Source organism: Engraulis encrasicolus, chromosome 10, assembly GCF_034702125.1.
Source record: "Engraulis encrasicolus isolate BLACKSEA-1 chromosome 10, IST_EnEncr_1.0, whole genome shotgun sequence".
Classification (NCBI taxonomy): Eukaryota; Metazoa; Chordata; class Actinopteri; order Clupeiformes; family Engraulidae; genus Engraulis; species Engraulis encrasicolus.
In genome coordinates this window covers 11705742-11718602 of record NC_085866.1, presented here as the reverse complement: position 1 = coordinate 11718602, position 12861 = coordinate 11705742, and the positions used below count along the sequence as shown (strand labels likewise).

General features: G+C 43.1%; 1 long non-coding RNA gene across 2 annotated transcripts; it reads right to left on the bottom strand.

Moving 5' to 3' along the window:
- Nucleotides 1–8645: 8645 nt before the first annotated feature.
- On the bottom strand, nt 8646–12107 carry LOC134457570 (uncharacterized). Of its 2 annotated transcripts, XR_010036455.1 has the most exons (4): nt 11910–12107; nt 11114–11212; nt 10658–10794; nt 8646–10107 (listed from the first exon to the last, which is right to left on the bottom strand). It is a non-coding gene; the product is annotated as an uncharacterized LOC134457570 (long non-coding RNA). The 2 variants fall into 2 exon arrangements; XR_010036454.1 differs by having other exon boundaries at nt 11114–12107.
- Nucleotides 12108–12861: the final 754 nt, after the last annotated feature.

Below are 12861 nucleotides of genomic sequence, written 5' to 3'. Positions count from 1 at the left end.
TATCCCGAGTCACCATTCAGCTATTCTGTTAGGGTCATTCATTCTACAGAAAAGGTTGAGATTGGGAAACTGTTTAAATAGAATTCTGATGAAAATGATTCCCTCTAATAGACTTGAAACTTATTTAAAGGGGCACTGTGTCAGATTTTTTGTTGTTTAATTCCAGAATTCATACTACCATTCACTAATGTTACCTTTTTCATGAATACTTACCACCACCATCAAATTCTTGTATTCATTAATTTATGTCTGGAAAATATGGCACTTTTCATACATGAAAAGGGGGATCTTCTCCATGGTCCGCCATTTTGAATTTCCAGAAATAGCCATTTTTAGCTGCAAAAATGACTCTACTTGGACCATACTAGAAATGTGTTTATTACTTAGTAAACTTTCATGTAAATATCAAATTTGGCGATAGCCAACCCAATTTCAATGAGCAGCATAGTTGCAGTACCTTTTTTTGACCATTTCCTGCACAGTGTCCCTTTAATATTAGGCTAAATAACTTCTAAACTAGACTACCGGTAATCTACACCAGGTTCAGCTTAATGTTTACTTCCCTCTCATTAAATAATTCAACTGTTGTTTTTTTGGTCATTGGTGTTATCTGCAAACAATATTTCGTATTAGTAAAAATAATATTTCCCCCTAAAAACTTGAGTATTCCACAAAGAGAAAACCACTAGAACAATAAAACCAAGAAAAATATTTGATTGAACCCATGAAACTTAATTTAAAATTGTGAATTGGCCTACCGGTAATCAGCAAACAAAAATCAGTTGAAGAATATTTATACGTTATAGTCAAGTCAAGTCAAGTAGGTTTTATTGTCAATTTCTTTACATGCACTGGTCATACAAAGAATTTGAAATTACATTTCTTGCTTTCCCATACAGACATAGACTAATCTAGGTAAGGACATAGACAGTATAGACATAGACAGTACTTATACATGGACTTAAGACAGTATGGACATAGACAGTGCTCATACAGACATTTAAAGTGCAAGACTGGACAACAGAAGACTTGTAGAGGACATACATTAAGAGGTATTTGTTGTGCTTTTGTGCTTTTCCTAAAAAAAGTCCTTTATAGCGTTCTGACATGGTAATAGTAGCATTTTGAAGAAAATAAATATTAAAAAGGTCTGTCAAGTACACCAGCAGCAGTGTGTGTGTGTGTGTGTGTGTGTGTGTGTGTGTGTGTGTGTGTGTGTGTATGTGTGTGTATGTGTTTAGTGCAGGTAGAAGGTGCGGTGTGCGTCTTGTGTGTGTGTTCGTGTGTCTGTGTGTGTGTGTGTGTGTGTGTGTGTGTCTGTGTGTGTGTGTGTCAGTGTGTGTATGTTTGGGTTTAGTGCAGAAAGTGCAGTGTGCTTGTGTGTGTGTGTGCTTGTGTGTGTGTGTGTGTGTGTGTGTGTGTGTGTGTGTGTGTGTGTGTGTGTGTGTGTGTGTGTGTGCATGTTTTGAGTTAGTGCAGGTTGAAAGTTCAGTCACAAGTATAGTAGTGCAGGTGGAATGTTCAGTCGCAGATATGGTGGTGGGGGATGGGGGGGGGGGTTGTCAGTGGCCTTGCTGGCTAGAGGCTGACAGTGGAGGGAGAGTGGGTTGAGTGTTCAGCATCTTGATCGCTTGGTGCATTGTGCTGCTCGCCAGCCTGGTGGTACGGGAACGGAGGCGCCTGTACCTCTTTCCAGAGGGCAGGAGGCTGAACAGTTTGTGTGCAGGGTGGCTTGTGTCTTTGATGATCATCAGTGCTTTCCGGGTGAGGCGTGTGGTGTAAATGTCCTGCAGGGAGGGGAGTGGTACTCCAATGATCTTCTTCGCTGTGTTCACAACACGCTGGAGTGTCTTCCTGTTTTTCTCCGTGCAGCTTCCTCCCCACACTGTGATGCAGTTGGACACGACGCTCTCTATGGTTCCTCTGTAGAATGTTGTCATGATGGAGGGTGTAGCACTTGCCTTCTTTAGTTTGCGCAGGAAGTAGAGACGCTGATGGGCCTTCTTCGCCAGTGATGTAGTGTTGGTGGTCCAAGAGAGGTCGTCGCTGATGTGCACTCCAAGGAACTTGGTGCTGCTCACTCTCTCCACAGCATCGCCGTCGATGGTCAGTGGTGGCAGTTGTTTTTGGACCCTTTGGAAGTTGACAACAATCTCCTTGGTCTTGTTGACATTCAGCAGGAGGTTGTTGTCTTTGCACCATCTGGCCAGCAGGTCTACTTCTTCTCTGTAGTGAGTCTCATCGCCCTTGGTGATGAGGCCCACCAGTGTTGTATCATCCGCAAACTTCACTAGATGGTTAGTGCTGTGGGTCGTTGTGCAGTCGTGTGTCAGCAGCGTGAACAGCAGGGGGCTGAGAACACAACCTTGCGGAGCCCCCGTGCTCAGGGTCAGGGTGCTCGAGGTGTTGTTCCCTACCCGTACTGCTTGTGGTCTTTGCATCAGGAAGTCCAGCAGCCAGTTGCAGAGGGAGGTGCTGAAACCTAGTTTGTCCAGTTTTCTGATGAGTTGTTGTGGTATTATGGTATTGAATGCTGAACTGAAGTCAATGAACAGCATTCTCACATATGAGTCTTTATTGTCCAAGTGGGTGAGGGCTGGATGGAGGGCAGAGCAAATTGCATCCTCCGTGGATCGCTTGGCTCGGTATGCGAACTGGTAGGGGTCTAGGGTGGGGGGTAGGGTGGCTTTGATGTGTGACAGGACTAGCCGTTCGAAGCACTTCATGATTATGGGCGTCAGTGCTACAGGACGGTAGTCACTAGCCTTGGTCTCATTAGCCGCGCTTCAGCGGCCCGGGGCCGCCCGGGGCTCAGGAGAGTGGCCGGCTCGGAGCTGCCGGCCCCGGGCCATTTTTTGCCTGATCGGACTCATAGCCGACCCCAGGCACATTCAGGTACACGCCTTGTTTGTGAAACGTCAGTCGGGCACAGCCCACTTTCGCCCCAAATCACAGAAGGACAACAACAGAACAACGACAAAGAAGGAGAAGAAAACGGGGCAAACTCTGCTGGAGCAGGTCGCCGTTTGGCTCGTAGCCTACGGACAAAGACGACAAGAACTGCAAAGAAAATGGCTTGCCTTTCAAGAACAGTTTTATTACATGGCAAAGTTGTCGATTCAGAAGCTGTATGGGACGCAGCGCATGTTAAGAAGACAAAGACGCATGAAAAACATGTTTTTCCATGAAAAGAGCTAACTTAGAAAGAACTGGTCTTGTGTTGGGGACGTACAAATGTAGCCTATTTAGACCGTCGGTTTAATTCGAGGGAACAAAGAACACAGCGACAAAACAGATTTCCTCTCTATCCGGCTGGAGAATAACGCCATTGTTTACTTGAAGTAGCGGCTGCTTAAGGTTGAATAACTGTGGATTGAAAGAACATAAAAACGTTCCGTAAAAAACTGTAAAAAGCTAAGAATCTCAGCTTTCGAACAAGCCCTAACACATGTCTGTAGGTCTAGGTTAAGGAGATCGCTGGCTGTTAGGAAAAAAATGACGATATAAAAAAAAATGTTGGAAAGCGCTATTTTTTCACTTGCAACAGCGGCCGCTTACAGTTTAATAACTTTTGAATGAAAGAACATAAAAACGTTCCGTAAAAAACTGTAAAAAGCTAAGAATCTCAGCTTTCGAACAAGCCCTAACACATGTCTGTAGGTCTAGGTTAAGGAGATCGCTGGCTGTTAGGGAAAAATTACGAGATAAAAAAAAAATGGATGGAAAGCGCTATTTTTTCACTTGCAACAGCGGCCGCTTACAGTTCAATAACTTTTGAATGAAAGAACATAAAAACGTGCCGTAAAAAACTGTAAAAAGCTAAGAATCTCAGCTTTCGAACAAGCCCTAACACATGTCTGTAGGAGAAGGAGATCGCTGGTTATTTATATATTTAGACCTATATATCTTTTAGATTAGGACTCTTTAGCTTAGATTCACCATGGCGTGAAAGCACAGGGGGACTTATCGCTAAATTCTGGGCAAATTATTAGTTTGGGGTGTTTGGCTTTCTTATGGCATAATTTCATAAGATGCAACTTTGGCACTTCTGTTTGTGTTTTTAAAGTTATTTAGCCAACATAACTTTTTTGTTGTTATCAGGGCATCATGGGCACCACACACTTAAACTTGGGATGTCATAGCTAAGTCATGTCGGCTTTTTTCTGCTTTTAGCCGCCAACTCTTGTGCCATTATCGTGATTTGGCATGCTTTCCACTGGACACCAATAAAAAGTGTCTCACAAATACTCACACATGACATTTATGTCGGCTTATTTAGCTTTTGCGCTATTATCGCCGAAGGTCTGGTAGGCTATATCGCACGTGGGCTATATCGCCCGAGGTTGACCCCGCCTCCGAGCCTCAGCGGTGCTTGCTGGCCCATCGAATTCGACGGGCCAGGGAAAGCGGCCCTTAGCCCCACAACCTGGCCCGGCGGCCATCTTTAGCACCTAGCCCCCTTTTGATGAGATCACCGTCAGCCCGCTTTTGTCCGGGCCAGCCCGGGGCTGGCCACCAAGGCTATTGAAGCATGATGGTGATGATTTCTTCGGCACAGGTATGATAGTAGCAGCTTTGAAAAGTGATGGGATGACTGCTTGCTCCAGAGAGATGTTAAAGATGTCTGTGAAGACATCCTTCAGCTCTTCTGCACAATCCTTCAACACACAGAAAGACACTAAGAAGAACATCATCATAGGGGACTGGACTGCCTGAGATGCCAGAGCTGGCCCAGCCCGGGAAACCTCTTGGTGTGTGTGTGTGTGTGTGTGTGTGTGTGTGTGTGTGTGTGTGCTGTCCAATAACTGCACTAAGGAACTTTTGACCCTTGACCACTGGACATACCTGTTTTTCCTGCTTACCACAAGCAAAGACTGTGATCTGTCGGAGCTGGCCCAGTTACTGGGGAACCTCTTTGTGTGTGTGTGTGTGTGTGTGTGTGTGTGTGTGTGTGTGTGTGTGTGTGTGTGTGTGTGTGTGTGTGTGTGCTTGCCTAAAACACTTACCTGTACTTTACTGTGACATTGTAAGAATGTTCAACCCCTATCATACTCTGTACACTGCCTACTTCTACATACTATACTATATCATAGATGTATCCATCAACACTTGTTGTCTACCTTAACTGACAGAGTATGTTTTTTTCTGCTTTGGTCTATCCCAACTCACAGAATGTCTTTTTGCACAATTACCTTTTTCTACATTTATCTCTATTTTTTTATGTTATTGTCCCCACCCTGATGACTATTCCTGTGTTTATTTTTGTCTTGAAATGTCCATGTGGGCTTTTGTGTATTTGTGTATTTATGTAAGCTACTGGATACCTGAATTTCCCCCTGGGGATCAATAAAGTTACTCTACTACTCTACTCTACTATGTTGTCTGGGCCAGCTGCTTTGCGTGGGTTGATGGTGGCCAGTGTCCTCTTAACACTGGCAGGGGACAGGTAAAGGGGTTGATCATGGGGGGGAGGGGGAGTTTTCTGTGGGTGAGTGTCATTTTGTGCTTCAAAGCGGGCAAAGAAACTGTTCAGGTCGTTTAGCAGAGAGGTGTTGTTGTCACAGCTTCGTGGTGCAGGCTTATAGTCCGTGATGGCCTGTATGCCCTGCCACAGGCTCTGTGCATCTCTGCTGTCTTTGAAGTGTGTTGTTATTTTGTCTGAGTATTCCTTTTTTGCTTTCCTGATGCCCTGGGACATATATACATATAATCCCATGAATACATAGGCCTACATGGTGAAAAAGAAAATGTTAGTGAATAATATCAATAATCCATGTGTACCAGGCAATCACTGATTAAAAAAAAAACACTAAGTAACACCAGTGACGAGACATAACAGCAATGACATGCAATGACATCAAACAGCCAACAATGACTTGAAAAAAAAATTTTTTTTTTATTTCATAAACTCATTTCATTTCAGAAAGTCATTTCATTTTCATTTCTTAAACTCATTTCATAAACTAATTTTCATTTCTTGAACTCATTTCATAAGCTCATTTTCATTTCATGAACTCATCTCATTTTCAATTTCATTTCTTAGACTCATTTCATGAACTTGATTCATAAACTCCTTTCTCCATTCCTCACTTCAACACCCCAGTTCTTCTTGGATGAAGGCCCAGATAGTTTCATCCAACTGAATGAATCTCTTGATGGCAGCAATTGGCACTGGAATTAGGCACATATTGTCTTCATTGTACCAGTTCACATCCTGAATTGGAGAGGGCCATGTTGGTGCCCAATGGGTTCCGTCCTGCCCGATCTGCGCCCAACCTCTCAGAGCATGCGGATGATGACGTATAAGGAAAAGGGATGATTTCCTTGCCTGATCCGTACCAGAGTGCGTTTTAATATGCGACCTTGCCTCCTCCACTTGCTTCTCGTCATGATGACATCACTGACAACAGCATTATATTTCAATATCTTGCAAAAGCTCAATTGTAAAGTATTTTTCTCATTTGCAATTGGGATGGTGAATGACAGTCCCTCAAAAGTTGTTGTGGCGAGGCTGACAGCTGGGAAACTTTATCGTTTTCTCCACGGAGGAGGGTCCAGGAGGCGGGACGAGGAGACAAGCACAAGTGGAGGAGGCAAGGTCACATATTGGGATGCACCCCCAGACATACGGAAATATCACAGTGGGTTTACATACAGTGTTCAATCTCGCCCTCCAACCCGTGCCTGCAGTTCACCTAGGGAGCGTTGTCGAGACAGCAGAGCTCATAAGGCTGGGGCTAATAACTCATAACTGACAATTGTGCTCGCTGTCGGCTGAAACTTGACAATATTACTGTAAGTTCTGAGAAACCAATGTGGATTTAAATGAAATGTACAATAACCTGGGAGTTATGTGTAACACCCACCAACGTAATAACTTCCCACCAACGTAATAACCCTGCCAACGTAATAAAAAGTGTGCATTTCAAACGTAATAGCCCGGCCAACGTAATGATTTTCTGCCAACGTATTCTTGCCTCCTGCCAACATAATACACAGCTTCCTAAATGATTACGTTGGTGGGTGTCACTCCTCCCAACAACGTAATAATTTCCCACCAACGTAATAACCCTGCCAAGGTAATAAAAAAGTGTGCATTTCAGACATAATAGCCCGGCAAATGTAATAATTTCCTGCCAACATAATAATTCTTAACTCCTGGCAACGTACGGTAATAGACGACTACCTGCCATCATCATTTTTTTTAAAAGATATATTTTTGGTCTTTTTCGACTTTATTGATGACAGGACAGTACGAGAGGTGGACAGGAAGCGAATGGTGAGGGAGATGGGGAGGGTCGGCAAATGACCCGGTCGAACCCAGGACGGCCGCATGGCAGACGAGTGCCCTACCAGTTGGCCACGGCAGGACCCCCAGACAACATAATTACATTGGTAGGATTTTTTATACGTTCATGGGGAGTGTGTAACACCCACCAACGTAATAACTTCCCACCAATGTAATAACCCTGCCAACATGACAAAAAAGTGCATTTCAGACGTAATAGCCCGGCTAACGTAATAATTTCCTGCCAACGTAATACACAGCTTCCTTGTTACTTTGTGGGAACCTTGAGAAGTCTTTCATTTTGTTGCATTTGGTCAAACCAATGTAATATGTGATCATTTGTTTGATAGATTCCATTGGGCAGTAGGCCTAAGTTTTAATTTGCATTGAAGGGGACAAGATATTTCAGGATTTCTGTGTTGCTTAATGACAATTTCATCTCTTATCAAGTAGTCAAGTCAAGTATTATCTGACACATTTAACAGTACACATCATTTTGAGCAATAATACAACTGTAAATGGGGCACACACCCACTACCAGAGCTAGTCAGAGTACAGGTGATGCATTGTAGAAATGACAAGTCTCTCAAGAGCCAAAATCTAAAAAGTCTCTAAGTCAAATTTAGTCAAATTTAAGGGATTTATTAGCCTGATAAACCAGCCTAAATGTATTGGATGCCTTAATTTAGTCTGGCTCTGATGAATGGATAAAACGGAACATTGTTGATGAGCACAACCCGTTGTCTTTCAAACCATGTCTGTGCTAATAGGCCAACGCTCTGACCAATCAGCGCAACTGACTGTGACGTAGTAAGCGCGACAGACAGCTGTGGTGGAGAGGGGACTGTAAACAAGGGAAGTAGTGAAGCTGTGAGCAGGACCGTGGATAACTTTAACGTTTTGAGATGGAGTCGGACTAGTTGTCGCTTTTGCCAAAAAGACATGCGAGTTGCCGGTGTACTACAACACTATACAAAACTGTTCCAAAGTTCAACTTCAGCTTTGTCGGTTTCAGCGAACGTCTCGCATGCATCGAGGAAGCCCACGGTGTTAAACATACTTGAAAGAGATCTTCCGTATTTATAGGCCGTCAGGTCACCTCAATTTTCGTTCATTCTCGCTCCACAGCATCCGAACACGATGCCCATAAGATGATGAACTGACCAAAACTATTGTAGCGAGTCTGGGGGGTTACTTAAGTTGTGTACGCATCGGTTCTATGATTCTGTTCTATGGTTTGGTGGGTGCGAGGCACTGTTGGGGTTCGAATAAGGGGAGCGGGGAGTTCTCTCTGTTTACTGTGAGAGATCTACGTAGCAGTGCTACAGTTGGGTTACTGGTAAGCAGTGTAGGCCTACTTGTTCATGATTTTTATGTGGCGTGGCTGTGGCCAACTGTCTCCATTAAACGGACACTTCTGTCTACATCCTGTGTGTTCCCTGGCTACCAAACGCTACACTATGTTTCACTTCAGAGAGGTTCGGATCGTGAAAACATCCAAGGGTATAGACGTTTACAGAAGGAATATTTCCTTAGCTGAATGAGGAGACACGATACACCACGTGACCGCGCTAAACCAATCACGTTGCCGATTTGGACAGCTATCAGTCCTCTTGCGTTCCACAAATTGTACTAAACTAAGGTTTTTATAATATATATATCTCTAAGGAAGACAGATTGATTCTTAACAGTTAAGAATGACCGTGATTAATTTCTATCTTGAAGAACAATAATGCATGAGGGTGCCAAAGGCAAAGACATGAGCCCAAATAGAAATAGGCCTACAATATCAATAATATCCAAGATCAATAATGATCGTTCATATAGGCTATACAAAGTGGTCCAACTGTTAAACTGTGCTTCAAAAGGCAATGCAAGTTACCTTTCATGATATATACATTTTAAAAAAAATAAATAAATGGAAACAATTCCAATTTTCAGTGATATTCATGCATTTAAAGTGGGATAAATGGATCCTAACATTATCAAACACAAGCAGGTAATTGGAGTGCTTCTGGGTCTTCACCTTTTTTCCTTGGTGCTCATCAGTGTAGGGGCTGTCAAACTTGGTCCAGGAAGACAGATGCTGAGGCATTGTAGCCAAATAAAGTTAAAAAAAAAAAAAAATGCAACCTTGAGTGCCTCTGCATCCGTCTTCCTGGATTCCTAACAGTGCTTCATTTATAACAAAACAATAATGCAAGTGGTGGTAGATCCCTTTTTAATCAATAATGGAAGCCATTATAATTATCAATATAATGAATATGCAGTTATTCATGTGGTAATTTATCCATTACTAGATACACAACACATACAAACAGTCATAAGTATATGCTTCAATAGACTGGCCTAACTGCATGGTTGTACCTAAACAGGAGGACTAGGGCATCAGTCTACAACCCCTTGGTGGCAAGGAAGATGGAGGCAAGGCAAACAATTACAGGCTGCCCTTTTAATGTATGCCATTGAAATGTTGACAAAATTATCCACTGTTGGCTCCTTAGTGGCACCTAGAATCCAGCTGACTAAATTATTAAGTACAAGAGGAACAGCTGTTTGTGCTTCACTGAACGTCTGTAGTCTTCTGCAGTGGGAGGCCATGGGAACAACGTTGTCCTTTTTCAGTGTTACTATCTGTCTGGCTCATTTTGCTGGACTGTCACAATCTGTTTCCACACCTAAGGGTAACATGTCGAAGACCATATCTGTTGACAAAGTCTGAGCAGCAAACAACAATTCAGGCATTCAGTATTACAAGTGGTGGGGGTGAATAACACAAGATGCCGGCGGTCATGTCGGAGTCTCCTCTTCAATGTATCCTGTCAATAACAACAAATCAAACAGAAAAAATCATGAGTCATGAATACCGGCAAAGGGGGGCTTGATATTGTAGTTTGTTAACATGGTGGGCAGTGTGGCATAATGATTAGTGAGGTGGTCTTAAGATCAGACTAGGGTTGCTGACTCAAATCTCTGACCACTGCATACACCTCCATCCATGCCTAAAGTGTCCTTGAGCAAGGCATATATCCCAACATTGCTTTAAGGAAGGTAAACTATACTCTTTAAATTACTGTAAGCATTACTGTAGCATCACACTGCCATAAGACTTCTGCCTTCCTACTACAAAATAATACAGGTGGCAAGATGAATGGTCACACACATGTATGAAATTTGCCTTAATTTCGACAAATAATAAATTGCCTTGCAAACACCTGTAGCTTGAAACAGACAACTCCACTTGACTGAACCAGGCCAATATGTATTCCTCAATTTGTCTCATTACTTAGAAAATAATATATTATAAAGTACATGTGTGTTGGGCACACCCTTGTATGTGTATTTGTGTGAAGTTAAGATATGACTTACTGTTGATTCTCTGCTCTGGCAGGATCCCTCAAAACCTGGTATTCCGTGGGTAGCAACTTTTGGGTAACTGCACCTCGAGATCCACACAGTCAATGTCCTTGATATGAAGGTCCTGTGTAGGTCCTTTACTTCAGGAGCTTGCACAAAAGAAAAAAAAGAATGTAGCTGGCAGACAAACAGTAGCCTATATTTTCGCTGGTGAACTGGTACAGTTGCATATTGTTAAGATCAAGCACACAGACATGATCCTCATTAACATTCACACTACCTATTACAATCAGTGTGTTAACTTGTGACAACAGATTGTAGGCCTAATAGACTGCTGGATATTGTTAACACAGACCAACCCCTCAATAACTCAGATGGGGTGGGGAACAGTCCTTAACTCAAACACAACATTTGGCTATGATAAAGTACAACCAAGACATCTTTCCACAGATGATAGAACTAGCTTACCTGTCTGTGTGTCTTTGATGAAACCTTTTTGTCTGTCAGATGTGTTCTCCTAGCTTGCCAAAACAATACCTGAAGGCCTTCCCTTTGTCACGTTTCCCCCTGTGGAAAATCAGTACGTTATTCTTCAATCACAAAGCAATTAAGTCCATATAAACTAGCTTCTTAGTGTTATTTCCACATCACCGGAACAATTAATTCAACATAATTGAGCAAGTGCGTTGTGAGAGATCATCGAGGGGCTCGATTGACTGGAGATGGTTTCTCGGAATGCTCACCGCACTGAAGTGTTTGAGAATACAATCACGCACAAGAATGAGTCTCAGAAGTGTTTTCGTTGGTTTACTCGGTGTATTAACTGTCTGAATACACGGTATCAGTGTGATTCTAGTGTAGATCACTCCACCGGTATGGCACTATTAGCTCCATAGCATCGATGTTATTTTAGTGCGACGCCATGCTGGTCTCGTCGAAGTGCAGTGTACTAATTTCCAAAGTGTAATAAATTTAACTTAAGACGCAGTGTCTCCTCTAGCCGCCGTACACAGCCGTTTCCCCAGTCAATCAGCCCCACGCTCATCTCGCACAACGTCCATGTAAACTTCAATCTTACGACCACAGACTTTGTTTAGATAGTCAACATTAAAGACTGTAAACTGAGATTAAAAAGGGAGACGTCCGGGGCGACAGTCTATCTGTTACAATGGCAACAGGGTGAAGCGTTTACCAAATCATTACCGTCATCTTTTAGGAATATACTTTACACACACCCTGACGTTGTTAAGAGCATGCCACTTACCATTATATGAGGTGAACCTCGTCCACTCCGAGGACCTTGTCTTGGAAGACAACACGTCGCGTTCAGCAAAAGCCATGCCTCCTGACTGCTCCGAAGACCAACTGGCACTGACGACATATTTTTATGTTTGCTGGGTTATCGACGCCCAGTTGCATGGCAGTGAGTCCAAAATTGCTCGCCTCCTTCTTCTACCATTAGGGCTAACAAGGGCGAGACGACTACCGGTACTACCATCGGGGTTTTCAAAGAGCCCCATCATTTCTGCTACCAGTGGAGTTAACTGGTAGATAAGACTTTTGCCATAGCCTGTCGGTAACACGGCGAAAACGTCCTTCTTAAAGATGAATGAACGTAGAGCCTCCTCTTGCTCACGTTTTAACGAAAACCCCAAGTCTAATTCTTCCAAAACTGATGCCAATGCATCAAACGAGCGCTGTTCCATTGCCGCCATCTTTCTTGTTGTGCTTTCTCCACTGCCCAGCGTCTCACTGCTATGTCGTCACTCCCTCAAAACCCCGCCCCAGAACCCTCTGCCCCGCCCGCGTTGATTCAAAACACATCTCTGCGTTGTGATTGGTTTAGTTACCATCTTGCCAGATTCAGGGCAAGATTCAAAATGAATAATTGTTCGATACCAGACCCACCCGCAGCTGAAAAATTTTCAGCGTCCAGCAGGTGGCGCTGGTTTACCAGGCTAGGGATTTATACAAAACTTTAACAAACTCTTTAAAGGGACACTGTGTGAGATTTTTAGTTGTTTATTTCCATAATTCATGCTGCCCATTCACTAATGTTACTTTTTTTCACGAATACTTACCACCAGTATCAAATTCTAAGTATTCATTATGACTGGAAAAAATGCACTTTTCATACATGAAAAGGGGGATCTTCTCCAAGGTCCGCCATTTTGAATTTCCAAAAATAGCCATTTTTAGCTGCAAAAATGACTGTA